The sequence below is a fragment of the Astatotilapia calliptera genome, chromosome 1 (assembly GCF_964374335.1).
Source record: "Astatotilapia calliptera chromosome 1, fAstCal68.1, whole genome shotgun sequence".
Taxonomy (NCBI): domain Eukaryota; kingdom Metazoa; phylum Chordata; class Actinopteri; order Cichliformes; family Cichlidae; genus Astatotilapia; species Astatotilapia calliptera.
Genome location: NC_137422.1, coordinates 15,385,100 through 15,406,199, shown reverse-complemented (window position 1 = coordinate 15,406,199; position 21,100 = coordinate 15,385,100). Strand labels below are relative to the sequence as shown.

The window sequence follows — 21,100 nt, the reverse complement described above, 5'->3', positions numbered from 1 at the left end:
AAAGAGTCTGAGAGAGGAAATGGCTGAGAGATCCCAGTTTAATAGTATTCTCTCAGAAAGTGTGAATGACTTTGAGTTATCACCCCTTTTATTGTATCAAAATTGATCACATTATCTCCCATCCATCTCTGTATATTTGTCTCTGCTTAAAGTGGTTGTTCAAAGCACATAATGGACAGATTAGGAGAAAACCTCTGTTCTGGCAACACTCAATATTTTCCCATTAGTGTGGTGGCCACTGGGATTAGACCTTTGCAACACATTAAAGTTGTCAATACTGCTAATATTGTTTTTGGAAGTCCTCCACCTTCTTAGAGCTACAGCTTGTGTAACCAGATCTCTTTGATAAGATCTATCGAACAACCGTGAGAGTGGTAGCAGGAGACCTATAGGTCTTATCTATTAGAGAACGGAAGACTGCGGGATAAAATGGCCAAAGAGTATTTTTCTTCGAAGCAGTTCTCCTCAGACTTTGGGAGATTGTAGAGTCTTGATGCAAACTGTTGTCAAAATGCAATTCAGTAAAAAAGAAATACAAAATATTGCGTGACGATAGCTTGAATTCCTCATATTTGCTGCAAATACACCACGAGAATGTTCATGTAAAGAGTTTTGTCATTGCATGTTTTTGTGCAGTTTGAATGAGCCATTCAGCACAGTTTTTTTTTAACTGTGTAACTTTTTGTAAAATAACAGCAAAATTAGTACAGTAACACAGATGACAGATTGTTCTAAACAAAGGTGTAAAAAAGCACCTGCCTAATAATTTGTAGGTCTGCCAAAACTAAAGCTGCCATGCTGCCAAATCTGTTTAGTCCATCGGGGCATGGATGTCCTAAAGTGCCCTGTGGTATTTGGCACAGACACCCAGTTGGTTGTTGGGTATAGGGCCTCGATGGATTAGCTTGTTCCGGTAAATATCAAAGATGTCTAATCAGATTCTGATCTGGGGAATTTGAAGGCTGGGCTGTTACTTGGGAATCTTTGTTGTGTTTGTTGAGCCACTCTTGAGCCATTTTCGTTGTGCTGCAGGGCACAATATCCTGCCAGGGAGCCCATTGCTGTGAAGGAGTGCAGTTGCCGCAGAAATGTACTCTCAGTGTGCAAAAACGTTTAGGTGGGATGTGTGTGTCAAAGTAACATCCACATGAATGCAAGGACATTGTGTTATTTACATCACTTGTCATAAGTTTACATTATTTTGGCCAATCACTATAAGTGGTGCAGTATGTGCAGAAATCATTCAGACAACTTTTACATGTTTCATGTTGCAATATTACTCTTACATCATCCAAATTCACTTTCACCCTCATTATTATGCATTTAATACTCCATAATAACAAAGCATAAAAATTTATTTTTACAGGTTTTATAAAGGCATTCAAAAGGAAAAAACCTGAAGTCATGTTGATATGCCATTTAACTCTGCACTTACTTACTTACTATAGCCTTGAGACTTCTTGTGGTTGCATGGACTGCCATTGCTTTTAAGTCTATCCAGAGATGTTTGATTAGATTCAGTTTAAGGTCCTCCCTGGGCTCTTTAAGAACAATCACAGAGCTGTCCCTAGGCTACTCCAGTCTGAGGTTTTGCAATTTGGAGCAGGTTTTAATTAAGGAAATATTCCACATTCTTTGTTCAGCTGTCCTCCAAACCAGACCTTTCACTTTTTCTGTGCTGCTAAAAAATCATCCCCATCTCACGATGCACCTACCAGCACCGGGGCAGACGATGAGCAGAGCCCGGTTTTCTCCAGATATTATGCTCAAACAATTCAATATTGGTTTCATCTTAGCAAAGAATCTTGTTTCCTCACAGTCTGCAAGTACTTTGGTTGCTTTATTTGCAAACTCCAAGCGGGATTTCATCTGTTTTTCACCTAGAAGAGGCTTCCATCTGGTCCCTCTGGCTATAAATCCCCACAGTGATGTTAGTCCTTCTAAAGTTTCTTCCATGTCCACACAGGATCTCTGTGTCTCAGGCAGTAATTGTTCAGTTTTGCTTGGTGATCATTCTCTAGGAAGAATTTCATTTTTAACCAAACTTGTGTAGGCTGCTTTGCTCTTAGAAACCTTTAATCTTTTAATATGCTAATGTGATATTTCAGTTTGGGTTTCTTTTCTTATTAAATCATTTGGAAACACTTCTATAATTCAGTCTATATTGTGTGATCACAGTGGATATTATGCATAGATTTCTGGTCTAATTAACAAAAGGCTACAACATAACTTTGTGTGAATGAGAGCACACATCTGTGTGTATTGTAATGGGGTTAAAGTAGCAGAAATGAACAACAAAAACTAGCAATGATGCTTTTTCACCACAAGAGTGCACCATTGTGCTTTCTTATAACAGAACAAGGGCACTACAGCAGGTGTGTGCCCTCACTCTGGTGTTTTGTTGACATTGGAAGATAGAAAAACCTGTCACACAACAAGATCAGCATTACCAAAAAGTCATTTAATAGAATTACTGTATTTGTGTGTACTGTTAAGGAAGGGCTGAACCAAGAATGAGGGAACAGAAAACAATTCCATCAATGCGTTTTGTTTTCTCAGTCTCAGGCTGTCAGGACTGAAGGAAAAGCTTGTAAAATTGGGGACTTTCTGCATCATGGTCTAGTTTGTTGGAGCTGGTTATTAACTGTGAAGCGGTTTGCACTGTCCTGTGTGCAATTTCAGTGGTAAATGAAAACATACACTCCTGCATGTGTGAGAACGTCCTCTTGGTGAGGCAGTGCTGAGGTCATATCCACTGGGATGGCCCGGCCGTGTGCGGACAGGATGAGGAATAGAGCCTTACTTTCTGAGTTAGATAAATACCTCCATCTGCCTTACAAGGCCATTCACCGGGGACAACACAAAGACCAAAATCAGCAATACATAAGCATCAATAATTAAGCAGCCACACACAGAGTGAGACACTGAAGGCTGGGTGGGGTCCTGGATGGTGCTCAGGGTTTAACCTAAATGCTTTTAAACGTCTGCAAAGCTTGTCATAGAGGACAGGATGGAGAAGGGTCCATTTTTTTTCTTTTCCCTAAATGACAGGGCTATAATGCACCTTAATGCTCTGTCTCATTATTTTTCCTCTCTGCCCTTTGTTGTTGTTTCATTTCCATGTGCTGTTGGTTTTCTTAGAGTTCCCTCAGACGACGAGACGTATTAGGTCAAACCTATCCTATGAACAAGTACATCCCGTGACCCAGCCTGGCTCAGCTCGCGCCTTATCATTTATTTATGAGAGCCACTATCAGAGCGACGCTGAACACAACAACAGTGATGTCATTGCTTTTATTTCTTTCAGTGCGTTGACTGACTGATACGATTCTTTTGGCCACCGGCAGCAATCGCCTGCAAAGCTGAAACTAAACCCTTTTAAAAGTTTTAAAAACTTGTCAGAAACAATGATTAAAAAAATCTATATTTGTTTCTGCTCTGCAAAGGTTGGAAAGTTTATTTGTTTAGTCATTTCTTTCCAACACACAAGGGGTGTTAGTGTGGTGAGTTCTATATGAGGATTGAGTCTGCAGGCAGTTTTATTTTGGAAGGAAAAGGGGCTTTTGGTGTCATGTTCCTGTGGGGGCTCTGAGGCGAGTAGAGGTCTAGGATTTCTTCCAGTGTCACTTTGTCCTTGTGGAGTATCCATCTCTAGCTCATTTTTTCTCCTATCTTTTGTACATCTCAATTGCCCAGAAACAGGAATGGCAGTAACTTCAGGGACTGCAATGAAAATGAGTTTGCACCGAGTCCACTGTGTGATTTATGTAAAGGCCACTAGGGGGAGAGGTAGAGCTGACACAGGAGACATGAAAGAAAGTGAAGGGTGAAAACTGGAAATATGAACACCTGAAAAGGAGGAAAGGTGAGAAGGCCCAACTGAGACTGAGAGTTGGAGACAAAAAGGAAGATTTGAAGTGGCAGAAAAGGAATTCAAAAGAGAAATTTGTGAATTATTGTAGAAAATATGGAGGGGGGTGGGGGAGGGGGAAGGGGGGGTTAGCGATACAAAAGACAAAAAATTGTTTGGGGTTTTTTTGTGTTTGCATGCCTCAGAGAGTAACCTGTGTTCCTTTCCAGTCATCGTTGGCATTTCGCTCAGCAGTGTATTTCCATTCGAGGGGCATGGAGAGAGCAGTGACCTAAGGGATACCCTGTAATTATCCTCCGTGTCTATGACAGGCCCAGATAATCAGTCTCACTGGGAATACTGGCATACCCCGTGGATGAGTGATTCTGAAAAACCTAATCCTCAATGAAGCGTACTCATAGCTCTCACACTGGCAACTGGAGTGCTCTCACAAGATGCCTTTTTGACACACTCACGGGTCAGTGTGTGTAATCCCGCTCTTATTTTCTTCTGTCTCTGTTTAGATCATGTTATGTAGGATTTCACTGAGTTTCTTTGGTTATACAAGACCCGAGCTGTGGCCAATGGTTGTGCTGTATTCCACCAAATTTTAAAATATATGTTTTGTTGTTGTTGTTGCTTTGCAAAAGGTTTAAATACCATTTTCCCAAAGTAACTTCTCTGTTTAGCTGATGCATGCAGCTTTGAGCAAAAACAGCCCTAATGTGCCTCTGGCTCCAACCCAATTATAGCTGTAGCTCTTTTGGAGAACAAAAGTTAACTGATATTGATGTTTAGAATGTATTTTCAATTAGAGCAAATGACATTTCACATCCCAGCAACCCAATGCTCTATCTATTTTTATTTATTTATTTTTTTTAACAAAATCAACAATGAATATTTGATAGTTTAGGTCTATACGATGAGCAAATAAAACAAAATAATAAGATGCTGCATGTCACGATACACTGAGTGTTGGGGCTTCAGGTAAAAAGCAGAAAAGTAAAGGTTAACATGCACAGTTACGCTTTGAAGTACGCAAACACACACATCAGGCTCCTCACACACAAACACAATGGTTCAACATCTCATAAATCTTTCAAAGAGGCTTCAGAAAGAAGTCAGTGATTTGGCACAAGCCACAGATGCACACAGAAAACACACAGTTGTGAACACAAATAGCTTTTAAAGACACACTTTCAGTATCCGGTCAAAATGTATGCATGCATACATTTTATGTTCATATGTACATATATAATTTTCTCTATATCTACTCTCATTGTGCAACAGGAGTTCTTTCACCTCCAAAGCATCCTCATTCAGACTTTGAGATTAAATTACACTGTGGATGTATATACTCCAGAAATTTGCACTACTAGCTGTACCTCAGTATCTCATGCAGGAAGAGCAAAGCACGATTCCCACAGGCAGCCTGGGAATCAATTACAATTCTCCTGAGGCAGGGGATTGGCTACTGGGGAATGACAACATGCCAGACAGCCTCACGGTCAGGCTGTCATCATTTGATTCACACATAATCAGCTCCTAATTGTATCACATTGGTCTGCAGGTACATGTAATTTAGAACAGAACATGAATTCACAAGGGCTTTTGGAGGCAGAGCTCTGATAATGAAGGGGATGCCAGCGCTTTTATGTGCTTGGCCCCTGGTAGTCCTGTGCTGGAGACTCGGGATCCAGATTTTTGTGCTTTGACAGTTTGATTGACAGCTGACATGACCGGCTCTGGAGTTGCCAGTCAATACAATAATACTGAAAGTAGCCCCAGTGCAAGTGTCTTCTGCTCAGAAAAAACTTCAAAAGATTTTTTTCCCAATATATAGTATTGCTGTGTTCTGTCAGAGTGATCAACACCATGTTGCAACAGTATCCTCTGGACTGTGGAAGTTTGCAGTTTGGAACTATTCTTCACAAAGTTTACCGGAAGAAAAATTGTGTCACTGTTTTGCTGCGATATAATATCGGACAACTTAAATTATGAATTATGCGACACTCAGTGTGCTTTTACATTAAAAGAGACGCAATAAATCATCTTAGCCTCACAAGGAAGCAGACGCTTCGGTGTAATACGCCCTCTTTCTTAAAGCATTGTCTAAAGTTAGTCCTGTCCAGCATCCATGACATCAGAGAGAAGGCAGCAGACTCCCCTGAGCATCAAAACACAGACAGACTAAAAAAATAATCATGACTGCTCTATTAATCTACTCTATTATGGCTCTTGATCAATATATATTTTGCTCTTGTTCAACAATAACCATTCATCAAGTCAACCTCATTCTGCAAAGGCTAACCTTTTAAGATGTCAAGAGGAAAAGGGAATTCTGTTTAACATGCAGTTCATCTAAGCAGATAAAGGGGAACAAAGAGGGCACGAAGATCTGTGAACAATATGTAAGACAACATTAGTCACAATACATCATTGCTCTAGAGAGACTTGTGGGCTAAGTGTATAATTTAAGGATATATAATTCATCTTTTCTAGTTTTTTCAAAATAGGTTTGCCTACGTTACATTTTCTCATTACATATTTTGTCAATACAAATAGATAGACTGTTACGCAAAGCCATTTCAGAAATAGTTCTCCCAAAACAACCCAACAGTTTGGATCCAATAAAAGTTTCATGTCTTATGTTGTTACTGTATATTTTGTTGCTGCTGATGCGTTTTCACTTCTAAAATTTAGCCATGAAGAAATAGAAGGGTATCTTAACATGATGTATTTCGGTCAGAATCCATTCCTACATGCAAAAATCAAATCTGTTCACAGAATTTGAAATAAATCTTTTTGACTTTGCAAAAGTGTTTTCAAGCTATCCTATCAGAATCAAGTTGTGATGAACATGGAAAATCCAGAGCCTTGTAAATCGAAACCCAGAAACCAAAAAAAAAAAAAAATGACTGTGTCGACTGTTTATTCAAGTGTTTATCTAAATATTTTTGAACTTTTTTTTCTTTTTTCTTATTTACTATAAAACTACTTCTTGTCCATCTTTTTCTTTAAATGCATCCGGCACCATGTATCTGTTTGGGTCCTTCAAAGAGATGAAAACTGGAAGTCATTATAGGAAAATAAAAGCAATACATTCTCAGACTCTTATACACTTTCTGGCTCTTAGACTGTGGCTTACAGTATATAAATTCAATACAATTTTCAGGGTTTTACAGCACCCAGAAGGAATATTCACAAACGTGGCAGCATTTCACACATTTGCAGACCTAGCCAACGATAGAAATGCTTTTTGTAAATAACTCTCAATAGTTATAAAACCGACTACTCAATTATGTTTTCCTTTTTCATAAAAACGTATGAACAAAGTGTAAGGAGGGGGTTTGGGGGATGGTGGAACAGGCATTATAAATGTTCTCCTTTCCCAACAAATTCTGAAGAAAAAAGTCAGCAATTTGTTCATTTTGATGACAGTATGGTGTCAATACATGTGGGAATTCCAGTCATTTTCTAATCTGAGTATAAAACGCATTCTGATAAGGGTTTCAGCATTTCTTTTGTAGCCTGCAGCCTTAACCACTTTGCGCATCATAACTCATGATGGAGTCACAGTGGTGAGCAGGACACAGACATGCACCTTGGCTAAAAGGATTTATGACCCTGAGTGACTTTATTCATAAATAACTCTTTTTTTTTCTTAAATCATCAAACTATAAAATAGGATTGAAAGCAATTTAAGTCTCTTCTTAGCTGGTTGTAGCCTGCTGCAGCATTAGCTACACAGCTCAACAGAAACAAAGGCCCATATTAAAAAAAGAATCGAGGAAAGGATGTCATCTTTTTCATTTTATTAGCAGCGTTTTTATTCTATCAATTCAGTACTTCAACTATGTTGTGTGAGATTTATTTGTTATCAGCAAAATGCCACACCTTTTTCAGTTTAAGAGCCTTAAAATTGCCTTTAGAAAAAACAGAAGTTTAACATTATTTTAACATCCGAAGAGACACAAACAACCTACAAAACAGGAAGTCAGGGCAGCCAATGGCAGCTCTGAAGCCAAAAGCCACGGCAGCTACAGGTGTATCTCATTCTTTACTGCCTGACTGAGATGGATCTCAGCAATTTCTGGTGCGAGCGTTGCACTAAGTTGAATCTAAATAATTCAAGACCTGGAATGATTCTCAAATTGCTTTTATTTTGAACAGAATACAAAACAGACAATGAAAAAAAAACCTTTCCTCCCCCTTTGCTGCGGGTGTAGAAAGATTTCCCTGTCAGAAAAAGCCACGGAAAACACCATGTGCTAAATGATTTCATACATCTCTTCTCCATGCTGTTCTATACACTACACACTGTAGATTCAGACTTTTACAGAGTGCAGTGCTATTTTTTTTAAATGGCGCCTTTATTGCAGCTGTTGTATTTTTTTCTCTTTCTTTCGTTTTCAAAGAATGGTGCAGCAGCCTCGACATTAGTCAGCATTTGTGCGGTCCATAGCTGCAGCTTCTGAGAAACAAATTTACAAAGCAAGTTGTTTTGCACGCACACACACATCTACAGAACCTCACCACTTAACAACTCTCCCCCTCTGCCTTCTTTCTCCTGTGTTTTTGCAAAGTAAACAAACATCATTTCGAGTGATTCCTCACAATCCATCCTTCTGCCTCTGTAGTGTGTTTGAGCCTGCCTCGCTGTGCTTGTCAGAAGAGCTCCTTTAATCGCTCAGTGCCGTCATGTGATGTTCAAGGCCCACTCCTCCTCCCAGCCTTCTCCTTTCTTTATCTGTCAATCATCAGAGCTTGAAAAAATAAAGCCCCTATGCCTTTATTTCAAGAGGTGCCTGATCAATATCATCAATCCATCCACCTCCCCTGCTCACACCCCCCACATGTTCTTTCTCTTCATCTCTCCCCATCGTTCTCTTCTTTTACTTCACTCCCTCCCTCCCTCTCTCTCTTTCTCTCTCTCTCTTATTCTCGCTCTCTCTCACTCTCTCTCTCTCTCTCGGTTGCTGCAGCTGTATCCATTTCCTCCTGGCAAAAAGGGACTTTATGAATAAATGATACTGAATTGCTGAAGGTTCAGATACTAAATAATGAATTTCACCACCAAAAACACAACAACTTCTCCAATCATAAAATAGCTCTCCCCTTCCATATTGATTGTGCTTGTGCAACCAGATGCAGAGAGCACAGTCTGCATCCGTGCAAGGTAGAAGACCATACAGGGAGAAAATGCATAAAATGATAGGGAGCCACCTGCTTTTTTAGCTATAGATATCTGTTAAGAGAGGCTAACAGATGGGTGCCGATGGCGGGTACACTTTCTCTGAGCTCCTCTCGCATCTTTGTCGAAGCACTAAGAGCGGAGTTGGTCTGAGGGAGGTGGAGGAGAGAAGAAAAAAATCTGAAAACTTTCCTTCACGGGACATTTAAAGTAAGTGTGGTCATCTATTCTGTGCAACGGGCGATGGTGTGTTGCTCTGTTTGTGAGAGAATCTGTGTATGTGTGTGTGTGTGTGTGTGTGTGTGTGTGTGTGTGTGTGTGTGTGTGTGTGTGTGTGTGTGTGTGTGTGTGTGTGTGTGTGTGTGTGTTTGTTGCGTGGGTATACGTGCGTGTGTCTGTGTTGGAGCTGGCTTGAAGGAGAAAGAGTATTGGCTGGCGAGGCCATGATTTTTTTTTTCCTCAGGTCATTGTTGGTTGAGGTGCAGCTGTAATAGTGAGCTGCTTCTCACTGATGAAATAATATTCTGATTAGCGATCACATTGTTTTCCTGCAGTAATAACAGCAATGAGATGGGAAAAACACCTCACAGGGGCAACAGCGTGTAAATGGAAATGTGTCTCTTGGGGTAACGGAGTTATTGTTTAAAAGCTTTTCAAATATTGTGTCCTATTCTCACCTAATATAAACATGCATATAACACATGCTAAGGGAGAGCAATTCAGTTGTAAAGGAATGTGTGTGTGTGTGTGTGTGTGTGTGTGTGTGTGTGTGTGTGTGCGCACAAAGGCTAAAATTGATTAATAAAAGAAAATCTTTGAATATGTTTTTATCGTTTTCTTTCACTGTTACGTTTATTTATTTTGGCTTAAACATAGTGGAAAACAATGAATTTATACATTTATACAATTAATATATTTATGTAATTACATTGTGATAATATTGTTTATGTGTTTTTATCAAGTAATTATGCAGTAACTATGAATCAACACAAATTCTCTTTATATATAATTCCTAACATAATTTAATAAATTATAATATGTTTATATAATAATAATAATTTTATATAAGTCTGTATTTTCACAGTATCCTGCTGTTATTTGGCATTTTTACATACTGATTTATTCCACTCGTCACATTATTCAGAATAATGCATATACTGCTATGTTATACAGTGTGGAGACACATACTAATGCAGCAAGTCATTGTGGCGAGGGATAAATAATTGATATCTCACTGAATATGCAAATGAGAAAGAAGGAGCAAGGGAGAGTCATAGATGATGGCGTGTGGTGTGTTCCCGGTGCACGGAGCTAAACAAAAGGCCCGTGTGATTTCCATCATCCAATTAAGAAATATTACAGCCACCATGTTGGGACTGAAACCGTTTAGAGTTGTTTGGGGTCCTGCTTTTATGCAGCTTTGTGTTGTGCTTTTGGGGGAAGCCTTTGAAGTAATTGTGTTGTGTATTTCCCCAGATAGGATTTTTATTTTTACATGGTGAGATACAGTTTAGCTCAATAGACGATAATTCAGGGAAGAGTGGGAATTTATTTTAATAATGTTGGGTCTATTAGTATGTAACAGATGGATACGGTATTCACAAATGTACAGTTCATTTCAATAGCACGTGTAGTCATCAAGAAAACAGACGTACAGGGTAAAGATTTTTTTTTCCCCTCTCTTTCTCTGTGTTTTACGCAGCCACACGTTCACCTCACGTCATATTTCTTTTCCTTGTTTGCATTAGCCTTATAACCTACAGACTCTGGGAGACAAGCGCTTGTGCATCAGGAGCGTAACAACCTTTCAGCCGCAGCTCGGAGAGAAAAATTAAAATTTGATGTTAATCAAGGAGACTGGGAGCTGGAGATGACAGGTGTTTTCTACTCTACTTACCCCAGTCTCTTTCCATTTGGCATCACCACTGAATTTCAACTCAAAGTTGCCCATTTCAGTCCCATCAAATGGAACTTGCCAATCATTCACTTCATGTTTTAGGAGCATTCGTGGTTTGACCAAAGTGCACGACTGTGGCTGTGAATAATTTAAATTAAAAGTCCAGAAAAGTCATAAGAAGAAAAGGCAAGATGCGAATTTTGTGTGTTTCAGTTAAGGAAAGAAATGCAATTCATTTTAGTCATTTATATATGAGGTAATGATAATTTTAACTATATATATATATAGAACTATATATAGAACCATCAAAAAGCAGTTTGTTTCCTATCCATTATTTTTAAAACTATGACACTAACATTAATGCATCAATATGACATGTCAGACTCATAAATCTATCACTACTTGCTTTGGTCTTTTTATCCACTGCACTTCTTACCCTTTTTTTAACATGACTGTGTTTTAGGTTATGCCCTGCCAGCACACACACATACACACACCACAAAAACACACATATGCTCATATCTCCCCCAGGGACCTGGCTCTCAGACACGAATCACAAGGTTGAGTTGGTCATTATGGAGGTCCTTGACTAGCTCAACGTAAACTTACAATCCCTAACATTGGCTTCCTACATTCCCCAGTGAGTGATACATGGAAACAAGTGTGCATGCATGTGTGCACACATGTGTGCCTGCGCGCGCGTGTATGTGTGTGTGCAACAAGGCCAAAAACCAGCCCTTTAAAATCCAAAAATCACCATATCCAGCTAACTACAATACAATATGGCATCAATAAAATTTTCCCACAAACTCCATCATGCTGTAATCTATACGGTCTGAACTTCCTTGTGCATTTGTCAGTGATTCATAACGACTAAATACGAGAGCAGAAAAAAGCTCAGAAAAGATGGATCTTCAATGCATTTTAGGGCCATTTTAAATCTTTTTTCCCTGCTTCCTGGGCAAGATCTGAAAGAGAAAAAAAGATTTCTCCTTCACTCTGTCGAGCCCCTGAATTATTAGGGGCATCAATATCTTTAGCATATTGCCAAGGGCTTCCAGACAGTATCTGCTTTCATTATTAGTGTCAGCTCAATTATAGCTCACACCCAACTGTTTCTCAACATCTAATAGCATCAATCGACAGGGATGGCTGACGAGCTCGCACTCACACACATGCACACACTCGCACACACAACCGATATTCTAACACGTGTGCGTACACGCATCCGCGCCTCACATCCGTCTGCGCGTGCTGTTGCGTTCTGTCATCTTGCTAATGTACGCGGCTGAGAGGAAGCACAGGGCTCATAATGGAGGCCATGTTCTTAGTGGCGATGAGCAGCTGATGCAGCCTGGCCCATTTTCATCAAATATTAATGGCATGGAAAAATACACCCGGACTGAGGCCTCGTCCAAAGCCAAACTGGAGAGGCTGGGGGAAAAGAGCAATGGGGAGAAAGTGCAGTGAGTGTGTTTAGAAGTGCCGTCTGATGGCCATAATTAGGGCTGCTCTAATTAAAAATTCAAAAGCCCCAGTTTATTTGAGCGCATGAATCTTCCACTCACTGCAGCATTTATTCGCCTTTTACAAAGTATTTTATTTTACAACATCAATTGAAGTGGGCTTTCCTCCCTCTGCACTCCATCCTCTGTCTCAAGCTTTCGATTTCTCGCTCACTGCCTCTTGAGTCAGAGAGCTGCTAAAAGAAGAAAAGAGAACATGCTCAGCTCTTCTTCTTTTTTTTCAGGAAACTCGTGCAAGGTTATGCAAATGATTGGCAGCCATTAAAAGAAAGGTTAAATGATAAAGACACCAACCAACAGGAACTGGTGATACTGCACTCAGTGAAGGAATGCACTTGATTTCCCTGAGATGTTTTGGATATGAAACCTAAAAATCAGGAGAAATTCTTTTTCTTTTTTTGTCTTTCTTCTCTTTCTTCTCTCTATAAGCACAAAACCATTGCTTTCAGCTCACAGTACAACCTTTGGCACGAACAAAGCCTGTAAAATGTACAGTTTTGGGCATGTGCTTTGTTTGATTATACACACAGTCACTTCACCTTTTGTGTCAGTATCACAAGGAGAAATGAGCTATGAAGAGCAGTGCAAAAAGAGCAAGGCTTTGTGAAAACACTGACTTCTTTTCTTTTGTGTTTTTTCCTCTATTTACTCCCTGTGCCCTCTATCCTTTCCTCTCTATAACCCTCACTTTGCTATTTATCTCTGTTATCCCTCCGTCTTTTTACACCCCTTTCCTCTCTTTTCCATATATTCCTTCCTCCTCTCTGCCTCTCTGAGCCATGCGCACACACAAACATGACACACATTTGAGCAGTCTATTCCTCTTTTGAATAACACCTCTTTTATTAGTTTGGGTCTTTTCTCTCTAGCCTGCTTTAAACAGAGAGGGGAGATGGGATTCTAAAGAGCTGCCAGGGGCTCAGTTTGCACAGTGCTTTGATGTCACTGAGATGCTCTGAGAGCAAATGCACACACACACACACACACAGACACACATACATAGAGACGAGACACCTCTACATAACCAGACAGCACTCAACACCCCCCACCCCACCCCATGCACACGCATATAAACATGCATACAGTACAATTGCGCTTGTGGCTGCAGAACCACACATGGATGTTAACATTTTCCTTCCTTTTTCTCTGTTTATTCCCTCTTGTTTTCCTCTTTCTGACCCATGGCAACATTTACTCTTTCATCTGCGCTTTTTCATGAGTAAGGTGTAGCATTTGAAGTAAGCTGGGGTTTTAAAGTAGAGGTCAACCAATTGGTTCAGGGCAGATACCAGATTATTCATATATAAAATGCCTTTATTTATCGTATTGCAACATGAATAATCACTCATCATACAGTAGTTAACTTCATATCACTACATTATATTCATGCACAAGATGGATAACTTTACATCTCTCTGCAACTTCAACTCCCTCATGTGTTGAGAAACACCTTTGAAACATAAAAAACTACAAAGTAAATGCATAGATGCAATAATGAGAAAAAGAACATTTTCATAAGACTACCTGCAGCCTTGTGAAAAACTAAATACACTCCACCATCCATTGACTTGTAAAACAACCTTTAGTAGCAATAACTGAAAGTAATAGTTTGCCGTTTGACTTTTTCAGTCTCTCACATCAGTGTGGAAGAGTTTTGACCCACTCTTCTTTACAGTGTTGTTTCAGTTCATTGAGGTTTACAAGCGTTTGTTTCTGAACAGCTCTCGTAAAACATCTGAATTGGACTGAGGTCTGGACTCGCTGGGTGACAGCTAGGTGCCCAGGTCCTGTGGCTGCAAAGGAAGCACAAATCGTCACCACTCCACCACCATGCTAGACCAGGGGTGGGGAAACTCCATGCCTCAAGGGCCGGTGTCCTGCAGGTTTTAGATTTCACCCTGGGTCAACACGCCTGAATCAAATGATTAATTCCTTACTAGGCCTCTGGAGAACTTCATGACATGCTGAGGAGGTAATTTAGCCATTTAAATCAGCTGTGTTGGATCATGGACACATCTAAAACTTGCAGGACACCAGCCCTTGAGTCCTGTAATTCCCCACCCCTGTGCTAGACAGTTGGTGGAGTCGTGGTAATCTGTGTTAGCTGTACATCACATTTGCAATGTGTATCACTTCCAAAGAAGGCTGTATACTGTGTTTTTCACAGGAGTGTATAAAGTCCCGTGAAAACTTTTTTCATATGGCTTTCATAGATATAGTGATCGCTTAGCTAATGCTAGCCAGGTAGATTATAAAGCTGCATCCATAAAGTGTATGAGTGAAATGATACAGATAATCTGTAATCAGTGATAAAAAAAAAAAATTGGCTAATAAAACAGTAGATTTTCACTCTCTAAAACCGAAGCAAAAACTTCTCGGATGGTTATTAAAGGATCACACATGTAGCTTAGTGACTCTAGTTAGCAGAAGTGAGGCCTAGCAGATGTTTAAGCTGTGTGTCTGGGCTCATGTCAATAAAAACAGCTATGCCCATAACCCCAGCACGCAGATAGATTGGTTATAAACCTCCACCCCCGACTAGATTATAAACATGCTTTTTAATGATGTAACACTGGGCATTTTAACATGACAGACTATGGGAATTGACTCCCTTTTGGAGCTTGCCACTATAAGGCACTAAAAGGAAGGCAGGCACAGTGGCTTCATTTTTCATTTGGCACTAATTAGCAGAGCATCTATATAGTCTATGGACTATGCTACCTGAGGTTGCTAGCATCAACCAGTAACATCAACCAGTAACCAATAACTCAGCACTCAGCCTTTCTGTCATCTTAATATGATATCTTCTTGTTCCATAGATAAATAGATGGATGGATGGATGGATGGATGGATGGATGGATGGATGGATGGATAGATAGATAGATAGATAGATAGATAGATAGATAGATAGATAGATAGATAGATAGATAGATAGATAGATAGATAGATAGATAGATAGATAGATAGATAGATAGATAGATAGATAGATAGATAGATAGATAGATAGATAGATAGATAGATAGATAGATAAAAATGCTAAATATTGGATTTGATCTTGAGCAAAGTCAGTAATCATTCAATTCACATTTAACAGAAAGGCCTCTAACTGCAGAGACACTTGATAATGTGATAATCATGTAAAAAAAAAATAAAGTCTTGGATTTTCTATTGGTGAATAAATTGGCATAACTCAGCTTATATACACAGTGATTCTCATCAGTTATCCTGATAGGTTAAACAGATTCTATTTATCTTCTTACTGAGAGGTCAAGAGCCCTGGGAAATTGAGGGGATAATCAGAAGTAGGGGCATGTCTTCATTATGTCCAAATGAGGTTGGGAGAGATTGGACAAATACCACACATGCGCTATCAGCACTTCATATTCATGACCCTATTAAAGTGGTCTGGAGTCATTTTCAGAGCAAATTTGATCAGACTTACCCTTGGCACTGATGCTGATAAGTGTTATTTGAACTCAAAGAAAATGAAAGAGACTGCAGAAATTAACATGTAAGATAATGTCCTTAAAAGTGATTGACACAGCGTGATTACTTTGTAAACCGAGCCTTTATGGCTGTTACTCTTTTGCTTGGTGTTTTACAACTCACAGTGTCTGCCTCATTTGCCTCTAAGTGAGAAGCAGAGCTTTATTCTGGTGTGTGTGTGTGTGTGGGGGGGGGGGGGGGGGTCGCAGAGCTTCCAACCAACCTTGACTAACAAGCATATGTTAATTATGGAGAAGATCACAGGCAGGTCATTCAGCCCTCTGCCACTAAAAAGGAGTAAGATACATTACTGGAGGACATATTTAGGGTTTGGAGAGTATAGCACCATCCTACACCACCACCTCTTTCTTATCCCAGCCTCCTTCTTTATGCAACATGTTCCTTTTCTTTTGCTGTTCCTTTAAAAACACCTGGCTTTAAAGTTTTTATTTCACTCTTTATGACAAGATGTAAGCAGACATACACAAGAAGAACTGTTATATTCCACACCTCGGGTTTTTAAAGTTTCTATCAAAAATATTGATAGAAACTTATATTGATAATATAAAGTATTTCCAATTTGTTCTAATTTGCATATTTGTAGTTTTGGCTATGGTTCTCTTAGTGATGGTACTGTAGTCTGCTAAACAAAGACGTTTTTGACATTTTACAGCACTCCACCCTTGATATACAGAAGAAGCAGAGGCAATATTATTATATCTAAGTCAGCTAAGTCAGGTTTAGTAATGAAAGTGGATTTAGCTGAAAGTGGATTTTAGTCAGTCTGAACAGACTGGCAGGCTGTGTTTAACCCCTTAATTGGGCTGGCAGTTGCACTTCTTAAAAACTGTTGGCTGTGCAGGTTGTTTGAAAGGAAGACTCTTTAACCAGTTGACCAAAATGACTTCCAATTTGACAGTGTTGTAGTGTGAGTTGGAACATCTTTGCAATGAGCACAGTTCAATATGACTAAAGATAATGGTTCTGGTTTTGTGTAACACTAGCATAGAACTGAGTTTTCTTCATTGGGCTACATGTTATATAACCAGGAGTCACAAAAATATTCATTAGTGTTAAAACTGATTTACTATTTCTTTGCAGGGTACTTGATATTACTGTTACCTCTGCTATTGATGGCCCATCCATCCTCTTTCTTCCACTTATCCAACAGGTAGGGTGAAGCCAAATAGCAGTCAGTCAAAGGGTCAGAGGCTGGGTATACCCTGGACAGGCCACCCATCTACTGAAGGATTGACAGAGAGACACCGATAACATTTCACACTAATGGCCAATTTAGACCAGTTAATCTAACACGTATGTCTTTCGAAGAAAGTCAGAATAACCGAAGACAACCAGCATAGAGAAAGGCCCCAACCAACCAGTGGATTTAAACCCAGGACCTTATTGTTATGAGGTAATGGTGCTAACCACATACCACTGTGTTCTTGTTATTGGAAGACTGATGGGCAGATATGCATGAAAGTTGCGAGATTTTACTAGCCCCTGCTTACCAAGTGATGAATATTTGAGTCAGTATTGATCCATATCATGAGTCAGGAATTTTGGGGGAAGGACTTTCCATTGTCACATGTGTCAAAAATGGATAAATTGTTCACGTCTTCAGAAATACGTATCAAATTGAAATGGGGTAAATTGGGGGACATTATTTTGATGTTCTCAAGACAATATCACAAATTTCAGTCTCGCTCTTGTTTTAACATTTGAAAAAAAAAAACTCTGTAGTCTCCTTCAGTTACATGACTTTTTCTCTGTGTGGTTTAGAAGAATCCCATTTATGTCTGTAAATTAATTTTATCTTTATCATCTTTGTTTATTCACTTTAATAATAAATTGCTCCTGTTGTTTACATTTGAATTAGTTTTTTTTTTTACTCTTTGCAAAAACCTTGCAAATCCACGTAGTGACTACAATGTTGCCAGTATGCCCAGTATTGGTAACATATATTCTTTGACAAACCTTCTGTGAACAGCAGACAAACCCATTGCCTTGCATGCTTCACCCCTCCTTTCTCTACCCATCTATTGCTTCTCACTGACACCCCCTGCTACTTCCTTCCTCCCCCTCTCTCTCCCTCACACAGCCTTCTGCCCTACACCCCTACCTCCTACCCCACCCCCAGGTCTTGCCCCAGAGCACATTGATTTTGCTGTATACCTAATTACTGCTCATAATCTATTCATTTCACCATTGCCAAAGAGGGCAGCAGCTGTCACACAACACACCACCAGGGGACTGGTGCAGGGATACTTGAGCTGGGACCTAGCAGTGAGGGTGAGGATAAAAATTTGGAGAAAAGACAGCAGAGATAACAATCCCTCAATTGCTCAGAAATCATCATGCTGAACATGTTATGCTCAAATTCTCAGAAAAAATGATACAAGTTTTGATGTGTGATGGAGATTTTTTTTTTACACCTGCGAGCTGCACTTCATTCCTCTCAGGCTGCCACTGAGTAAAAATATGCTGGTGAAGGTAAAGTGTGTTGTTTTGACAGTTAGAAGCAAAGGGGCAAACGCTCAGAGTTCAGTTTTGTTGAATGTGTTTGTTGCATGGAGACTGTTGAGAATTAATAACTCAGAACCAGACGTGCTCTGCCTGTTATTTACAACTTTTTTGTCAAGCACCTGACCATGTCTTTCCATCTTATGTGTATTGTCTAAAATAGAAAATGTACAAGAGTTAGAGTCACGTGGAGATCAGCAAATATTGGTGAGATGAAACCCTGATAACATTTGTATGCTAATTTGTATCATTGCAAATATGAAAGTCTAAGTCAGAGAGGACATTTTCCAGCTTTCATGTATTATAGCTCTGTGATAGACAGATGACCATGTGACAGCTGGGATAGGCTCCACCAAATGAATGGATGGATGGATTATACTATAGTTATTCCTTTGGAATTCTAGTACAAGAAGCTAGTTACATAGACACATAGACACAATTGCAATCTCATTGCCTTTCATATCACTGCTTCAGAATCAAGTCTGCAACCCCTCGTAGTCAGTTGAGGTCTTCAAAGCAACTTTCTATCAGCCTGCAAACAATTTGCCTGATTGAGGTTGTTGGCAATTACATGTACAGTGTGTGATACTGCAGCAATTAACTGTGATGCAAATGCAAATCTTTTTCCATCTAGGTGCACAGAAATTCACATTTCACTACTTACTTTCAGTGCAGCTAGAAAATCTTAGATTTTAAACAGAAGTTCTAAGAAATTTAGAGACTTTTAAACAAAATTATACTCAGCACTCAGCATGCAGCCACTCTTTTATTCAGGCAGCCTTTATATGGGAATATAAAATATGAAAACTCAACAGTCCAGACTGATTCAGATTTATTCAGCGTTTTATCTACTCTCCATATTCCTTACATTGTGTTGTTTGGACAACACACAGAAATGAATTGAGATGAACTCAAAATTAATTTGATTATTCTAGTTTGTTCTTATTAAAAGCCTACTAGAAAGTGGAAATGAAGCAGAAATGTGAAAAGTAGATTTCTACATAATGTAAATATCCTGAAACATTTATCCATCCGTGCACCAGTTTTCTTATCCAGCTTAAAGTTGGTGGGTGGGGACTGGAGTCTATACCAGCTGTTATAGGATAATAGACAGGATACACCTAGTATTCTACGCCAGTAGTAAAATTTATTTATTTTTTCTTCACATGGACAATAGACACATTGTTAAGCTAAGCAGACCTTATAAAGGGTGGATTTGCACCCTTTTGTCCATTTGTTTGTCAGAAAACTTGCAAAAGTACCAAGCTTAGCATGTGCAGTGGAAGAGCCCATTAAACTCTGGTGCAGATCTGGATCACTTCCCTTAAAATTTCAAAATAACATATTGTCTTTGGTGGTTCCTGTTTGTCACATCTCTTCATGAACACTATATGTAACAAATTCCCACTTCTCAGCAGGAGGCATTCTGGGAGACATTAGAAATGATTAGAAGAGGAATTTGTTCAGCGAACGAGCACCAAAAATAAACAAAATCACAAAAGAAGTGCAGTGAAGATGTCGAATTTAAATTTGTGTCAATCGGAAGAAACTGAACACATTTCAAAGAGAACAAAGCAAAGCGAGATTTGCATAATCTGTTCAACAGGACTTGTGTTTTAGTTTATTGTCCAATAATATCCAGTTAAACCGAGAGCAGAAATGACTGTGCCACCATTGTTTTCAAAATTCCTCTGCCTTGCTTGCTCTCTCACACACTCTCTCTCTGCCAAGTACTTTTGCCTTACATTAAATTAAATATTTATGTCAAAAAAATGGTCCAACATCCACGCTTATATCTCCCTACAGGAGGAATCTTATTGGATTCAGTTATTTTGTGTATATTTTAGCTGCACTGTTACGCCTGAAGATTTTATGACTCAAGATGTGTGCGGTACATGACAGCTGGCACCGAATGCTCGGTCTGAACATACTCCTCATTCCTGTAGAGAGCTGCTGTATCATACATATCATGGTGTATAAACCTGTATTATTGAGTGAGATGCCGCAGAAGTCACAAGGAAACATGGCGACAATACCCAGAGAAAAGCACCTCTCAGCCCGCCCATGGGTAATCAGCATCTGTTTGTTTAATCTGCTTAATCTGCTGGTGAGCTCCACTGGGCGTGCCTAATTAGCAAAATTAATTTGTTAAGACATTAGCGTCGTTAGAGATGGCCAAATGAAGCTGCACTGTTTTATGCAAATCGGGATGTGGATTTGGCTTGCTGTGTTACCTCAATTAGTCCCTTCTTTGATATGTGCCTCTTTTTCTCTCATCCTGTGTCCCTTCTCTTTCCTCCCCTTTCATCTTTCCGTTCTCCTCATTATCACTGTCAGATTTCACTAATCATGAAATACTGCTATTGTATGACAGGGTATGAAGGGGGAGGGGGAGCAAGGCTCTGAAACTGCTAATCATCGCAAAAAAAAAAAAAAACAGTGGATCAGGGTTTTCATTTAGGGCAAACACTCTGGAGCATCTACCACCGCTATCTCTGTTATCATAAACTCCGCCAGCACTTAGTGGTGTGTGTTTGTGTTTGTGTGACGGGGCAGGCGCACTTCTCTCAGTCAGTTGGATAGGTAATTAGTCCTGTGAACGTCACACCCCTCACAAGCCTGTT

The 21,100-nt window shown here is 39.5% G+C and overlaps 1 long non-coding RNA gene across 1 annotated transcript in view; it reads left to right on the top strand.

Annotated features, from left to right (window-relative positions):
• Window positions 1-8,799: 8,799 nt before the first annotated feature.
• Window positions 8,800-21,100, top strand: part of LOC113020848 (uncharacterized) — an 82,670-nt gene continuing 70,369 nt past the window's right edge. Inside the window, exon 1 of the long non-coding RNA XR_013901941.1 lies at window positions 8,800-9,254. This is a non-coding gene — a long non-coding RNA (uncharacterized LOC113020848). The remainder of the gene's footprint in view (window positions 9,255-21,100) is intronic.